Source organism: Peromyscus leucopus, chromosome 9, assembly GCF_004664715.2.
Source record: "Peromyscus leucopus breed LL Stock chromosome 9, UCI_PerLeu_2.1, whole genome shotgun sequence".
Lineage (NCBI taxonomy): Eukaryota > Metazoa > Chordata > Mammalia > Rodentia > Cricetidae > Peromyscus > Peromyscus leucopus.
In genome coordinates, this window is record NC_051070.1 from 28,387,985 (window position 1) to 28,404,771 (window position 16,787).

The 16,787-nt window shown below is 36.1% G+C and overlaps 1 pseudogene; it reads right to left on the reverse strand.

The window, feature by feature from the left end:
- Positions 1-816: 816 nt before the first annotated feature.
- Positions 817-16,355, reverse strand: LOC114684554 (annotated as a pseudogene).
- Between the last annotated feature and the right edge of the window lie 432 nt (positions 16,356-16,787).

Below are 16,787 nucleotides of genomic sequence, written 5' to 3' on the forward strand. Positions count from 1 at the left end.
AAAAGTACTGGAGCAGGGCAGCTGACTAAAAAAACAAAGCCTTTCTACTTGAGCATCCTAGGAGGAGGCTGAATATAGAAGACTGAGTTGGAAATTAATTCTAATTCTTTCAATTTATGTGTCAGTGCCTCAAATTTTACTGTAAGCATGGAGTCATTGGTACCAGAGACAGTCTCAGTTATGTGGTACTTGGCAGAACTAACTAAATAAGTAACTTAGAGGGCACAAAGCCGAGAGTACCTCTAAGTGAACATGGATATTTTCTCAGCCAACCAATGCTAATATGGTCTGTGTAAGAAAGAATTGATACTATTCATGGACAACATTCAAGACTCCAATGGAAAATCAACTGTTTACAGCATAATTCTTGTGTTCAAATTACTAGTTAACCAAAAAAAAAAATTATTAGTTAACCTATTTGGAAAAATTGAAAAAAAAAAAAAAAAAAAGGAGGAGGAGGGGGAGAGGAGGGGGGGAGGAGGAAGAGTAAAGTGCTCTGAATTCATACATAAGTGCATCTCCAAATAATTTAATTTTATGTAGGTTTATCTCTGTATGACTATGAATGTATATTTTAGTTCTAAATATTTAAAATTGCTTATATTTCATTTATCCTGTGTATTTTATGCATGCAATTTAATAGCAATATCATGTGAAACATACAGATCTGTCACATCTTCCTGCCTGGTGTCCATTCTAAAAAATTTAAGTCTACCTAGTAAAGTGTTGTTATCCAAAAAGGAATCATTTGAGAAGATTTTAATTCTACCTAAAGAAATTTGTAACAATAGTGGTAGAAAAGTAAAACAGGAAATGTTACCAGTCCCAAATGTCCTTGAGCCCGAGGCACCAAAACCTGTGCCAGGTAGAAAAGAAGATATTGGGGCGTTTCTGGGTCGCTGGGAAGTTCGGGGTTAGCTTCCCTGCCCAAACCAAGCCCAGGCGACTTTTGCTTTCTTCGCAGGCCTGGATGAAAAGAAAAAACGCCACAGTAACTATGATTACGCAGCCTGTGTGCATGCTGTTTATTCCTTCTCTTCACCTGCCCGTGTTATTGTTGAAGTAGCTATGTTTCTGTAGTATTGTGGTCATTTTCTCAATGCTGTATTTTTAAGATGTGACTGAGGAAAATGAGAAGGCAACACAATTGTGTGGGCATTTAAATCAAGAAGAGAAATTTCAACTGGAATTCAAGACTCAGACCCTCCATCATAGTTAAGAAAACTTCCTGTGAGAAACAGGGTCAAGGGGACCTGAAATCTACCAATGGCTGTCAGTCTGCTGATTGTCATTTCCCTATGTTAAGGAATCCCCAGTGGAGAACAGCTTTTCAGGTTTGTTTTCCTTCAGACATAGCCCTGTTCTATTTGTATTAAAGATATGTATGTATTTTTACAGCCATATGAACTTATGGTATTTAGTAATGTTAGAGGAAAAACTTTGGATTTAGACCTTTTTGCTATTTTTATTTTCTTTGAAGGAGGATGTAACCACATAAACTAAGAAATATCCCTCCCCTGAAAAGAAATCTTACCCTCCTGATAAAGAAGCCCAACCAGGTTAAACTTTCCATTCTGGCACAGCCCCAGGCATCCATCTACATACCCCTTCTGAGAAAAAGCAAAAAAAATCCTTTGTCATCTCTGCTTTTGTCTCCTATAACCCACCCTCCACACAAACACACAAACACACAGATACACACACACACACACACACACATGCACACACAGACACACAGAAACATACACACATACACACAAACACACAGATACACACAGACACACAGACACACATATAAACACGCACAGAGACACACAGAAACACTCACACACATACATACACATAAACACACAGATAGACACAGATACACACACACACATACACACACACACACACACACACACACACACACACACTTTTCTGGGAGACACAACCTTCTTCCCAGTGGAGAGGTCTCTTGCCCCTCTGTTTGTTTGTCAATCCTGTTCTCTCATCATTATTTTATTTTGGGTTTTAAATGAAACCTAGTGGTTTGATCCAAACCCATTTGGATGTATGAGGATATAAATGTTTGTCCTTATATTATTAAAGATCATATTTTTAAATAAAAAGACAAGAAACCAATTTAAGTTTCAGATGTCCAGCTTTTATCTTCCCTTCTGGAAGTACAATAAATGATCATCTAAGGGATTAAGATTAATATTCTCTCTCTCTCTCTCTCTCTCTCTCTCTCTCTCTCTCTCTCTCATACACACACACACACACACATTTTTTTATTATCAAATCTATGGCTGTTTTCATGAGGCAGTTTCATAATAATTTATAAACTCTACATATTTCTTCCATTTTCTGCCCTCCCATAATGTTCCACATGAAACATTTTTGTTTGTTAATTATTAGCAAAATATAAAACTGAAATAGTGTGCTTCCCATTCCCCATAGACAAAAAGAGTCTTTTGATATCATCCAACTCTCTCTGGCTAGCCTAAAAACAATCAAATACTACAAATATCTCTATCTAGGAACAAGTATTTCTGTAATATTCTAATTAATTTTTCTTTCCAAATATTAAGTATAAAGTATATTCTGAAAAGCCCTAATTATCCTAGCTAGCTCAATTGAATGTGTACTTATGTTTTCATATCTTCACTATATCTTTTCTACAAAAATATTATTACTGATATTGTTATTATCATTATAATTATTACCTTATATATCTTATAACTCTTTCCTATAGGACAAAAGATAAAAGTTAAATTTGATATTCATTTATTTTTTCCTTTTATATAGCCAAAATATTTATACAAGTTTTTTATAAAAGACAGAAAACAGTGCAGACAATTTGCTATTGGATCACAAAGTACTACTCTTGCCTGGGGAAGATAATGTCTTCCACTTTCAAAAGCCCTTAGTTGCCTGTAGTTCTTTGTGAAGTACTGAGGCCTCATGGGCTTTCTCACTGTCCACATTAACAAGTCTATTTGTTGTCCTTGTTCATTTTCCCTGAAAACACATATAAATAACATTATTCACACTGAGCAAAGTCTGCTTAGGGATATGTATATATAAAGTGTATCATGTAATGATTAATGAAAAAAGAGACCATGAATTAGAAACAAAGGGAAAAAGGGTATATGGGAGGGTTTGGAGGAAGTAAAGGAAAGGGGAAATGTAAATAATTATATTTTTATCTGAAAAATGAAAGAAATAATGAAAACAACAGAATGCCAAAAAAATTAGGCAGTAAACAACCATTAAAAATCTTGTCATATCTTTGCTCCTTTGAATTTCCTGATTTAAGAATATTTGTTTTCGCCGGGCGGTGGTGGCGCACGCCTTTAATCCCAGCACTCGGGAGGCAGAGCCAGGCGGATCTCTGTGAGTTCGAGGCCAGCCTGGGCTACCAAGTGAGCTCCAGGAAAGGCGCAAAGCTACACAGAGAAACCCTGTCTCGAAAAACCAAAAAAAAAAAAAAAAAAAAAAAAAAAAAAAAAAAAAAAAAAAAAAAAAAAAAAAAAAAAAAAAAAAAAAGAATATTTGTTTTCTTTTCTATTCTTTATGTTGGCTATTTTGTACCTTTTAGGAGCCTTTTTCTGTCAGCATTCTCTGTGGTGTCTATATGCTTGTGGCTAATTCACTCAAATAAGGAGAGTGAAGTCTGTTGACTAGGATGACAAGAAGTTGGATATCAAACATTACAGTATTTCAAAGACAAATGATAGGCAGGCTGTCCAAAGCATATCACTGAAATTAGGTCATGTAATTTCAGAGTGTTTGACTTTTGCACATTCACCATTTTGAAAACATTTAGAAATGGTCACAGCACAAAGTAAAAGAAAATATTGTCAGCAAGAAAACTCTGGAAACATCTTGGTTTGCAGTCAAATGGATGGATCTAGAAAAAATCATCCTGAGTGAGGTAACCCAGACTCAGAAAGACAAATATGGTATGTACTCACTCATAGGAAGATGCTAGATGTGGAACAAGGATGACTGGACTGATACTCACATCACCAGTGAGGCTACCTGGAAAACGGGACCCCAAGAAAGACACAGAGAAATGGATGAGATCTACATGAACAGCCTGGACATGAGTGGGAGCAATGAAGGGCAAGGGTCGAGGGAAAGAGAGCGGGAAATCCTAGCTGGATCAAGAAAAGAGAGGGAGAACAATGAATAGGAGACCATGGTAAATGAAGACCACATGAGAAAAGGAAGAAACAAAGAGCTAAAGAGGCCCACAGAAATCCACAAAGATACCCCTACAAAAGACTACTGGCAATGGTCGAGAGATAGCTGGGACTGACCTGCTTTGGTGATGGGATGGCCAAACACACTAATAGTTGTGCCATAAACCCCATCTTAGGACTGAGGAATCTGGATGCAGAGATCCATGGCTAGGGCCCTAGTGGAGCGCTGGGAGTCTAATTAGTGAGAAAGAGGAGGGTTTATATGATCAAGAATTGCTGAAACTAAGGCTGGATAAAGCACAGGGACAAATAACCAAATGAATGGAAACACATGAACTATGAACCAAAGGCTGAGGGGCCCCCAACTGGATCAGGCCCTCTGAATAGGTGAGACAGTTGATTGGCTTGATCTGTTTGGGAGGCATCTAGGCAGTGGTACCAGGTCCTGGGCTGGTTGCATGAGTTAGCTGTTTGAAACCTGGGACTTATGCAGAGACGCTTGGCTCAATCTGGGGGGAGGGGACTGGACCTTCCTGGACTGAGTCTATCAGGTCGATCCCAGTCCTCGGGGGGGGGGGGGGACCTTGATCTGGAGGCGGTGGGAATGGGGGGTGGGCTGGGGGGAAGGGGAGTGGGGCAGGAAGGGAGAGAACAAGGGAATCTGTGGCTATTATGTAGAACTGAATAGTATTGTAAAATAAATAAATAAATAAATAAATAAATAAATAAATAAATAAATAAAAAGAAAACTCTGGAAACATCTTCATCCATAGGCATCACCTCTTAAGTAAATACACTGGAAGTGACCTGTAGACAGACAAAATTGGCTTTTCTGAAGGAAAAAGAATAAATACCTTCTCCTAGAGTCAAATATCTAATTCAGTAATATATATGTATATATATATATATATATATAGTTCAGTAATATATATATATATAGTTCAGTAATATATATATATATAGTTCAGTAATATATATATATAAAAGAATTAATACCTTCTTCTAGAGTCAAATATCTAATTCAGTTATATATATATAATATATATTATATATATAATATAATATATATATTATATATTAACTAGAAATCAAAGGTCAGTATTGTTCTTCTGATTTCAGATAGTGTTATCTCTAGATTTGTGGCATTTCTGACTTAGACGTATATCCTAGTGTTTCTGTAATAAAGACCACGTTCAAAGCAACAAGAGGAGGAAGGAGCTTATTTGGTTACAAGTCCTGATCATAGTCCATAATGGTAGTAACTATGCAAAGTCAAGGTAGAACTCAAGTATAGCGGGAATCTGGTGGCAGGGACTGAAGCATGGGAAGTGGAGGAATGCTTCCTCATGTCTTGCTCTCCATGTCTAACTCAGCTTGATTTATTATACAGACCAGAACAAGTTGCAAGGCGTGTCAGGGTCCACAGTGGTCAAAATCCCCCCACATCAATCATTAATCAAGAAGGCTCCCCACAGATTTCTCTTCAGCCTATCTGATGGAGACATTTTCTCATTTGAGAAATCCCTCTTCCTAGATTTCCCAAATGACTCAACCTGTGTCAAGCTGAAAATAATAACACTAAAATAATAATAATAATAATAATAATAATAATAATAATAATAATAATAAAGATAACTAATACGACATACAACCATACATGACTAGGTGTTTGTTGTCAGCGCTCAGACTGAAGGATGAATGCTGAGGCTCTCATTCCCACTGTCTTCATTCCTCTGTGAGCATCTGTTTACTTGGATGTACTCTTATTATTTTTTTTTCTCTCTCATCCACCCTAACCCTTCACTTCTTGCATTCTTTAGTTCCCAATGTGATTTGGGGGGCTTTTTTGTATGTTTATTTTTCTCTTTATTCAATTTCATATTTGGTTTCTGTTTCCTCTGACTGTAGTGTACCATATAAAGTGTAGAAATGTTTATGAAAAGTCAAATATTTCTGCTGAAAAGAGCAAAGGTCATCTAAGTGACAAGATTAAATAATTCACGCCATCAAACATGTGAAGATGTGAAAGAACAATCACAAGATCACTAGGACTGCTAATGTGAAGGAAGGAGCTGAGACAGGAATGGACTTGTCATTTCAAGGACCAGAAAGAATGAGTTGCTGGAGTTCATAGATGGAGCACAATCAGTGGGTGAGTCACAGATCCATAACTGATTGGGGCCATTTCATGACTAAATTTGTGGCCAAGGTAGGATGTGTGTATTTTCTTTTAAGTGCACACAGAACACTGCTCATGTCTGTTTGGCTAAAGGACATAGGGGAAATCACAACTTTTAAGGATCTCTCTGTCTGCGCTGAAACATGAGAATTTTATTGAATTGTGTGCTGCTGTCTATGTGGCAGAAAAAAAGTTATGACAAGATAAAGGAGCAGTGTGAATATAGAGAGCAGAGATGGATAAATCACTCTACATAAGAGGATTGATAAAATGCAGAGCTAGGTGTCACTAAATGAAACATTTTACCCCGTACTGCCAACGGTTCTTTTACTTTTCATCTCTTTGATCCTCAGCATGATTGTGCCCTGTCATTCATGTCTCGTGCTAATATCAATGGAACAGTGACTTTCTTCTGTCAAATCATGTTACATCAATTGCAAAAACTATACTCTTTCTAAAATTATTCAAAGTAGAAAGTAACTTATCTTCTTTAACTCAGTTTCCTTTGTTCTGTTAACTCTTCCAGACATGTAAAATTCCAGCATTCTGCACTGTCCTCTTTAAATAAGTTGATGCAATAAACCTATTGTCTTTCATACAGGGAGTGCTGTCTCCTTTTCTTCTCTGGCAAATTCTTCACTCTGTCTCTTCCTCCTTGTCATCCTGCTGTGTGACATGTGTCTCTGATATTGCTGGTTGTTGCAAGACACTTATGAAAGCTTGCCTTGACAAGGTCTCTCCAGCAGAGGAGGGGTCACTGACCACTTCGACTTCCTTTGTAATTAGATGCATTCCTTGTATGGGTAGTATATAATTGTTTCAATAGACTTTATATTTAGAACAGTTTTCTTTCACAGTAAAGTTGCAAACACAGAAGAGGAATTGCTCACACATCCCTTGCTCCTACCAAGCACAGACTCAATTCTGTCAACATTCTCTACCAGGGCAGCACGTTTATTAAAATTGATGAACCTACATTGACATTTAATTATAGACTCAAAATTATAGTTCACATGAAGATTCACTCCAAAATATTGAATAGCTTGTGGATTTTGAAAGAAAAAGTAACATATATCTATTATTACAGTATAGGAAGAAGGAATTTCAAAATCCCTCTGTTCTCCGCCTCTTCACCCCTTTCTGTCCCAGGCCCTTAGTAATTAATGCTTTTTTTACTGCCTCCACAGTTTTGCCTTGTGAAAAATGTCATCTTGCTGGAATTATACTGAATATAGCCTTTGAAGAGCTCCTGCATGTTGTAAAATCTATTTAAACTTCTTCTGTATCTTTATGAACTTACATCTAATTTCCTTAAAAACATACCACATTCTCTACTACCTAGGAGTATAACCATTTATTTACTGTCATATTTCTAGTCTCTGTCTCTGTCTCTGTCTCTGTCTCTGTCTCTCTCTCTCTATATATATATATATATATATATATATGTATATATATATATGTGTGTGTGTGTGTGTGTGTGTGTGTGTGTGTGTACCCTCTAGAACCATGACTCAAAAAGTCTTAAATTGACTCTGTTTATGGTGTTTTGTCAGGTAAGCATAAAATGGATTAAAGAACTATTTATTTGCACTTTTCTAGTTTATGTTTCTATCCAAATTTGATAACTTTATATTTGAGTAGTTTTTGTTAAGTAGCCCATCTACTTTAACATTCAATTGCACATTTTAGACATCATACTTTTACATAGGTCCAGCCAGCATTTTTTTTTGTGTGTGTTGTTTTATTCTGGAGGTTATCCTTTTTTTCTTGTAATTGTATATTTTATTGAGTGGAACATACTAATTTCAGTGAAACCCTGCTTGCCAAATATTTATTTCATATGTCAATTCTTTGGTTTTACAACTAATAAATCCTATATTATCATTTTTTCTCCACAATTCTATTTTAGCATTTTAAAATTATATACTTTTATTCAACTTTGAGTTAAAATTTTGATAGAGCTGTGTTTGTGGGGAAAAAAGCTTATCTTCCATGTAGATGTCTAGTCTAGCACTGTTGCTGAAATAGTATTTTTGTCCTTTGTATTGCTATTGCAGTTTGTCAGAGATCAATTGTTTATACTCATGTTGGTTTCTTTATGGGCTCTTTCCTATGTTCATTCATTAACATATAACTTTGATAAATTCAAATATAAAGTAAGTCCTGAAGGTAGGTAGTACCAATCCGACACCCCAGGCCATGGCCATCTCCTTTAGTGTTATGTGCTGTTCTGTGTCCTTAGCCCTTCTTACAATTAGGGAATTTCATAATCTGCTCAAAAATATAAAAAGGAACATTTACTACAATTATGATTAAGACTTTATTTCATTTAAGATCAAGGAGAGTTCAACTGGTATTTTGACAATACAGAGCCTTCTGGTCAGTGAACTCAAAACATTTTTCCATCTGTTATTTCACATCATTCAACAGAGCATTAATCCTGTGAAATTCAATGGTTTTAATGTAAGTACAAAGATTTGTACTGTTATTGAAAAAATAATTCTTAAAGTAAGGATGACAAAGTTTTCAAATATTTTTCTACTATCATCACTTAAGTAAAAAATTATCAAATCTGTAAAATTTAGGATAGCATTGTCCCCATATTAGATTTAAAAATTACTGTTTGGCTTGCTGCCTTGAGCTTTGTGTATGTAGGGGTGAGTAGAACTGTGGGGTTCATCTTTCCCTCTGTACCTGTTGACCACCATGTCAAGAGAGAAAAACAGAAGGGGTGATAGAAAGCTTTGTCCGCTCAGCCTGTGAGCATTAAAGGAGACAGCTCATCGGGAGACAGATTTTGGTGAATCAGCTCAATTTTATGCCTGAGTATAAGGACTGTATAGGATTGAGAAGCCTGAGGAAAAATCCTAATTTGCATTAAGTGGCGTGCTCCTATCAGAAGGCTTAGTATGCAGCTCCTATAGCAGAGTTCTGAGCACAAGTCTCCTTAGCAGAGATCTGTGCAAAGAGTCGAGCTAAAGATGAATCGAGTATCTGGTCAGTCCTCCAGGCCCAGGGACATTCTCCAGGTAAGACTAGGCAGAGAGCAGGAGACTTTGCAGGAGGGAGGGAGCTCCATGTTGCCGAGCTCTTGAGATAAACTGGGTAGGCCATGGGGAGGCTGAGACCTCTGACCCATCAGCAATGTCTTCCAATACAGAATAGAAGTTGGCTTTGCTTAAGACAGAATTTCAAAGTTCCTTTTTTAAAATTTTTATTAAAAAGTTTTTTTAATGTTAGCATACAAAATCATTCTTCCCACTGTGACATTGTCATACATTTACTTCACTTTACTTTGCTGTTATTCTTCCCCATGCTCCATATCTCCCTAATTCCTCTTGCTGGTACCCTACTCTTGAGGGAACCCTGGGTAAGGATTCCCTCCTGTTTTTATTTCACAAATCTTTCCTTAGTTTCTCTTTTTTTCATTTCAGTCATCTTTCCCTTGAAGTATTGTGGTGGTATTGTGTTCCCCAAAATATTGTGTACTCTAATAAATTTATCTGGGGTCAGAGAACAGACAGCCACTAAATACAAAGGCTAGAAAATGGTGGCACTTACACCTTTAATCCTAGCATTCCAGAGACAGAAATCCCTCTGGATCTCTGTGAGTTCAAGGCCACATTGGAAATAGCCAAGCATGGTGACATACACCTTTAATCCCAGAAAGCCAGCCTTTAATCCCAGGGAGTGGTGGTAGAAAGCAGAAAGATATATAAGGTGTGAGGACCAGAAACTAGAAGATTTTGGCTGGTTAAGCATTTGGGCTGGTTAAGCATTCAGGCTTTTGAGCAGTAATTCAGCTGAGACCCATTCCGGATGAGGACTCAGAGGCCTCCAGTCTGAGGAGACAAGACTAGATGAGAATCTGGCGAGGTGAGATAGCTGTGGCTTGTTCTGTCTCTCTGATCTACCAGCATGGACCCCAATAACTCACCTCGGGTTTGATTTTATTAATAAGAACTTTTAAGATTCCTGCAACAAAGTATCTTCTTCCATCATCTCTCCTTTAAAGAATATCATTAAGGTTCTCTCTCTCTCTCTCTCTCTCTCTCTCTCTCTCTCTCTCGTGTGTGTGTGTGTGTGTGTGTGTGTGTGTGTGTGTGTGTGTATGTGTGTGTGTGTGTGTTTAGGGACTATATTGCACATGTTGAAGTCAGAAAAAAAATTCTCTTCATAATGTACAAAACCTGGTACAAAACCTGGAGATTATCCTGAGGTTTTCAAGATTCATGTCAAGCACCTTTATCCACTCAGGCGCTGTTTTCTCCTTTCTTATACCTCCCTTTTCTACTTCACACACACACACACATACACACACACACACACACACACACACACACACTTAAAAGTTGAGTCTACATGGGAGTAAATCATGTATTTGCCCTTCTGGATCTGACTTATTTGTGTTAACAAAGAACTCCTAAATGCTGACCTCCATTTTCATCAATTTTCCTATAACTATTATGTTTTCATTTTTCTCTATGGTGGAATAAACTGTAATTGTATATACTAGCTCTTCTTATATATGTAGTTATCTATTATTGGGCAAATCTCAGCCCTGGTTAGATATCTACAGCTAAATATATTCCTTTCTCAATAGACCTTGGTGTTGTGGCAATCACCTGGAATGTGGCTCCAAAATTCTCTTGAGAATCTAGGCTTTAACTCCCTACCATCATTAGGAGAGGCCCCAGGTTTTCGGGCTGATAATTATCTCTTTAGGTTAAGCTCCTGGATTCCTCAGGCAGGCCACCAGGGATTTAGGACTGGAACAGTCTCCCAATGGAACGAAGTATATGAGCAAGTAAGCAGCCTCAAGTTCCAAGAGGACTCTAGGATCTTGGCTCTAGATCCAGCCCTAGAAATACAGACAGCAGATTGACACTTCTAATTCCAAGTTTCAGAACCATATTGCTGCTACACAAGTTTCACTACAGCCCATATATAGATTCTAACATCAATTCTCCCTTATAATTTGTCAGAGAGTGATCCCAGGTCAATGCAAGATGCCAGCAGTGGAGGACTTTCTGTGGCAAAGCTATCTTAGAAAATATGGAGTAGAAATTTAAGTCCTTAAATACGCAGACATTAATGAAAGACCACAAATATCATAAATATTCAAACAATCAAGACCAATTCATCAAGTCATAACAATTGTAAATTCACTTTCTTCCTTTCAGCACAACATCTAAACACAAAACAAATATTATAAGCATGGGAAAAGAATTAGACACCAATACAACAGAAGTGGGGACTCATATACTACAGCAAAGAAAGTATAAATCACCAAGGGCAAAACTCTCACTCCAACACAGAGCAGTAGTAGGACTGACAACAGTTTTACCAGTCATAGATAGAGCATCCATTCTGCAGGGGCTGACTGAAGTCCTGAACTGTTGGGAATAAAGACCAGAACAAAGAAGCATTGAGTGGGAGAGATGCCATAGGGTGAGAAATGAAGATGAGAAATGAAGAAGTCAAAAGCAACAGCAGGCACCAGGATGTCTTGCATAAGCTGATGACTTATGTGAAGTAAATTTGTTAAGAAGTACAGCATCATATATACTATTTGCAAGGGAGAAATGGTAAAGGTCCACAGAGATATAAGTCAGACATCGTTGGTAAAGAAAGAAAAAAAGAACATGGGATAACTTAGACATAGCTACCTGAGGACTGATAACCACATCCCCAGGGTCTCCAGAAACCGGAACCTTCACTCCTGTGAGAAAGCAGTGCTTCTAGTCCAAGAACAACCTTGCCAAGTCTGCTCATGCACAAGGACACAGAACTGAATTCCCTTTGTTTTTATTTTAGAGACTTGGAGTAAGTCTTGGGACTTTCTGTCTCCCAACATTATCGTGCATTCCTTTAAAGCACATACAGGACATTCTCTAGGACAGATTATGTATTAGTGCACAAAACAAGCCCTTAAATTGTTGTCAAATTGAAATCAGATAAAATATCTTTACTAATCACAGCTATACGAAGTTAGCATTAAAAACCAGAAAACATAGCTATGTTAATAATAATATGTTCTGGAATGACTAATACATGAAAGAAAAAAATCAAAATGGGAATAAAAGATGTTTTGGTGATTCCTGATAAAGGACTGCAAGTCAATTTGGAAGGCAGGTAAGGATATATTTGTGGTATATGACAGTCTGTAAGGAAAACCTCACATGTTATCTTTTCATAAATACTCAAATTTTTATGAGGAAAAATGGCATTTACTTGAAAGAGAGAAAGCAGAAATATGTGGAAGGGTGTGGGGAAATTATAGTAAAGAGTTAAGTGATATAATTACATTACAATCTCAAAAAATAAAATAACCAATTGTTTAAACTCTTTGAAATAGAAGGATGCTTTCTGTTTAACATCTAGGTCAAGTGTGGAGAGTGGTTGTTGAGCTGTGATATTCCATTGTTATAGATATGAGTACAATCCTTCTGAGTGAAAAAATTTTGAGGTGTATAATCTCAATAAATTGTTCATCTAGCTCAGTGTTCCTTTATGACTGACATTCAGAAATGAATTCAAAGTGTTGATTTATGACCAAATCATTCTGTAATTATCAATTATGAGAAGCACACCACAATAAAAAAAAACTGATATTTTCTCCAAAACTATGGACTGCCTATAAAGATCTGCATGAGCAATATGAATGCTATACTCGGTTTATTGACAAAAAAAAAACATAATTGTAAAGCATTCTTAATGGCACACACTTTTAATGCCATCTCTTGTAAAGCAGGAACAGGCTGATCTCTTTGAGATTTATTGCTCTAAGTAAGTTCTAGGCTAACTAAGACAACATAATGCAACTTTATCTGATATAAACAAAACAAACACCCCTATCCAATAAAAGAAAATGAACAAACTATTTGTATGCTAGGTCTTCTGAAAATGTTCAAACTGGAAAGCCACCATGATTTACTTGATTTGAAAGAGTGAAATAGGGAGAAAAGCAACAATATTACTCATTATATTTGTATTTATTATATTTATAACAATGGAAGATCACAGATCATCATCCACTTGCCTCACTAGACTTAGATGTCAGTTCAATTTTCAGTTAAGCATCTCATATCTTAAATAATGCAACTCATCTTCTGATACATAACAGCAACCTAATAAACATTAAGATATAGGAAATAGAGGTTTTGTATTTTTTTGATTCTATAGAACATACTTAAAATGTTGAATAAAATTTTATCTGATATTATCATTATTCATTATGAAATCTACAGTCATTTTTTCTCTTGTTTTTTTTTTGTATGAGTCATTTATTTAGAGCCTTGAGTGCCTAATTTCATGTGCTCCAGTTCACAGTTTATGAAATATTTTGAATCTCCCTCCTTATTATAAGCTATAATACTTATCTATGTTTAGCCATGTGGCTTGGTACCTTTTCTCAGTCCTGCCTTGTCATCTTGCTTCCTCTGTATGTGGCTGGTGACTCCTGACTCATCATTCCTCTTCCCAGAATTCTACTTGTCTGCTTATCCTGCCTGTACTTCCCACATGGCTACTGGCTAATTAGCATTTTATTTATCAACCAATCAGAGCAACACACATTCACAGTATACAGAACGACATCTCACAGCAAGAAACCACTATTGTTTGATGTTCTTTGACATCTTTTGGAGATTTGGTCTAAGGTTTTTAATTTATAATTGGATTTTTGGTTATCATGTTAGAACTACAGATCCTGGGCTCTAAACCAGTGACAGGTTGACTTTATCAATCAAAAAGGATAAATGGTGATCTTACTATACTGTAGTCATCTTCCTGAATTGGAGGAGATAAAAAGGAAATTTAAATTTGCCTACCAGTGACTAAACAGAGTAAGAGAAAATGAAAAACAAACAAACAACAAAAACCTCTAAGGTGACAGTGAAAAGTAAGAATGCTTTACAGAGTCATACATGAAGTGTGGACTGAGTTCAGCACTCTACAAAGGGAACAGCTGCAATCTGTAGAAGAATGTGATAATCTCAAACTCCTTGGAAAGTGAAAATAAATGATTGAATCAATGAATGAATGCAAAATGTTTCAATTCTGAAAATAGAATTCTTCCTTAACATATTAAGGAATAAGTGGGAATACTTTTGAATATTTCATTTTGTACCTGACAGATGTAAGAAGAAAAGTAGGAAGGAAATATTATAAATAGAAACTGTGGTCAACATTTATATAACAAGGAAGGAAAGGTGGCCTTTTTCATCAGAATTGAAAAGATCAAAGCTATACACTCCCTGGAAAAAATATTTTTGGGAACCAGAAAAATATGAGAAAGAACATGTGTTATATGTTAGAAGCTACAGAAACATCAAGAAAAAGCAATTTTGTTTTGACATCCTCTTTGAGAATATTTTCCCATTTCCAAGAAATGAAAGAACACCTAAGACTTATTTCTGAGATTCAAAGAGAAATGGTAAATCCTCTATCCCAATATTGAAAATTGTAACTCAGTTCACCATTGGAACCCTAAAAGCATAGCATAGATAAATAAATAAGTACATAAAGGAAGAGAGTCTGTGTCATTTTGCCAAACATAAGTATTCTACAGAAACAGTCATATGGGGACCCTCTCTTCTAAAAGCAATGGTAAAACATAACTGGATCTGTTACTCCTTGGAAAAATTCTATCCAAGATATTTTTTCTATATATTTTGGGTTCTAACTATTGTCACAAAGAAATTAGTTCTTATAAATTATAAATATAAACCTGTTATTTTTATACATGTTTCTATACTCCCTTTCTTGAAACAGTTATGGTTTTTTTTTTCATGGTCAATCATTTAGAAGTATAGATAAACATATAATGAAAAATCATTTGTGAAGGTCTTCAATGTCCTAAGAGCCAAGATCAGCCACTGACCATGAAAGTGTTTATGTATTTGAATAGCTACTTCTGTTAGTTTTCTGTAAATTCTTTCTTATACTTTAAAATTGGGTTATAAAATATGTTTTTTGCACTGGGTATGAAGACCCATGCCTTTATGAGATGGTGTTCCCTTATCCATCTTATCTTTATCATTTCCATCCCTATACTGGGGAGGCAGAGGCAGGTAGATCTCTGTGAGTTAAAGGCCAGCCCGATCTACAAAAGGAGTACCAGGCCAGCCAGGAACACATAGAAAGATTGTGCAAAATAATTGTTGCTTATTAGTATTTTGCTTTTTGCTTTTGATATTTCTCACAAATATGATATGTTATTTGTAACTATTGCAACTGTGGGTTTTACCCAGATTCTGGGATGGTAGGTCACATACATCAGCTTTGTGCCCTTTAGCATCTGCCATTCCAGAGCTACTACCTGCATCATAAAGCTCCAAGAGTTTTCACAATTCAAACTTGGATTTATTCCACATTTTTATTTTTCTAAGGAAGAAATTGTGGCAAGGATAAATCGACTGGGAAACCTTTTCTATGTCCTTCCCACTTCCTTAAATTTACTTGTCTTCACTTCTCGGGTCATGATTTCTAAAACCTTGTTCTGGATCTGACAGACCTTTTGAAGCTGTTCACAGGATGCTTTGCATATCTACTTGTTGTCTGTTGCCGTTACACAAACACAAAATAGAAGGAACAAATAATCTTCAGTTGTCTTTACATCAATATGAGCTATAATCATGGTCTGCCACTTGACCATAGAGCACAATTTGTGCTTGGTAAGACCCATGCCATGGAAGTTACTCAGCATGCCTGCCCTTCTCACCCTGAACATCCCTAGCAATTAGCCTGATTTTCTAAATGAATCTTCACCATTCTGTAGATCAGGAAGACTCACTTCTAGCACATGACACTTGAGGTCATGCAATTTTGGTTCTTTGTGACTAATATTTTCCCAGTGTTTCTAATGCTGGACATAGGTGGAGTTTTCACAGTATGCTAGTTTTTCTTAGGGAATTGTTCACACACTTCCTTCTTAGTTCACTTTTTGCCACCTTAGCTTAGCACTTGTTCTTTCTGACCGCCATGGTACTGCTCAGAGGGCCTGAAGGACTGTATTTTGGTATTTTGATTTTATACAAGAAACAACTTTTTCTAAAGAAATGTGTGATTGCATTTTGATGGAAATACTGGCATTTGTTTCCAAATAATTAATACATTTTCTAACTACTATTTCATTTTCTAAATATTGCATAAGTCATAATTATTAAGATTTCAGTCTAATTGTTACAGAGAATGATTATTAAAAGAAAATGCAAATCCTTCCTAGGGTAAAAGTATGGTATTATATATATATGATTAAGTAAAAAATAGTTGAGTGAAAAATAATACTAATAAACTTTTGTTGAAAGATATGAAATCCTATTTTGAAGTTTTTGAACTGTCTGTAGTAATACATAGCAGTTTTACCTATAAATGCACTTTCAAATTCACTTTTTCAGAATAAATTAATTGCTGAC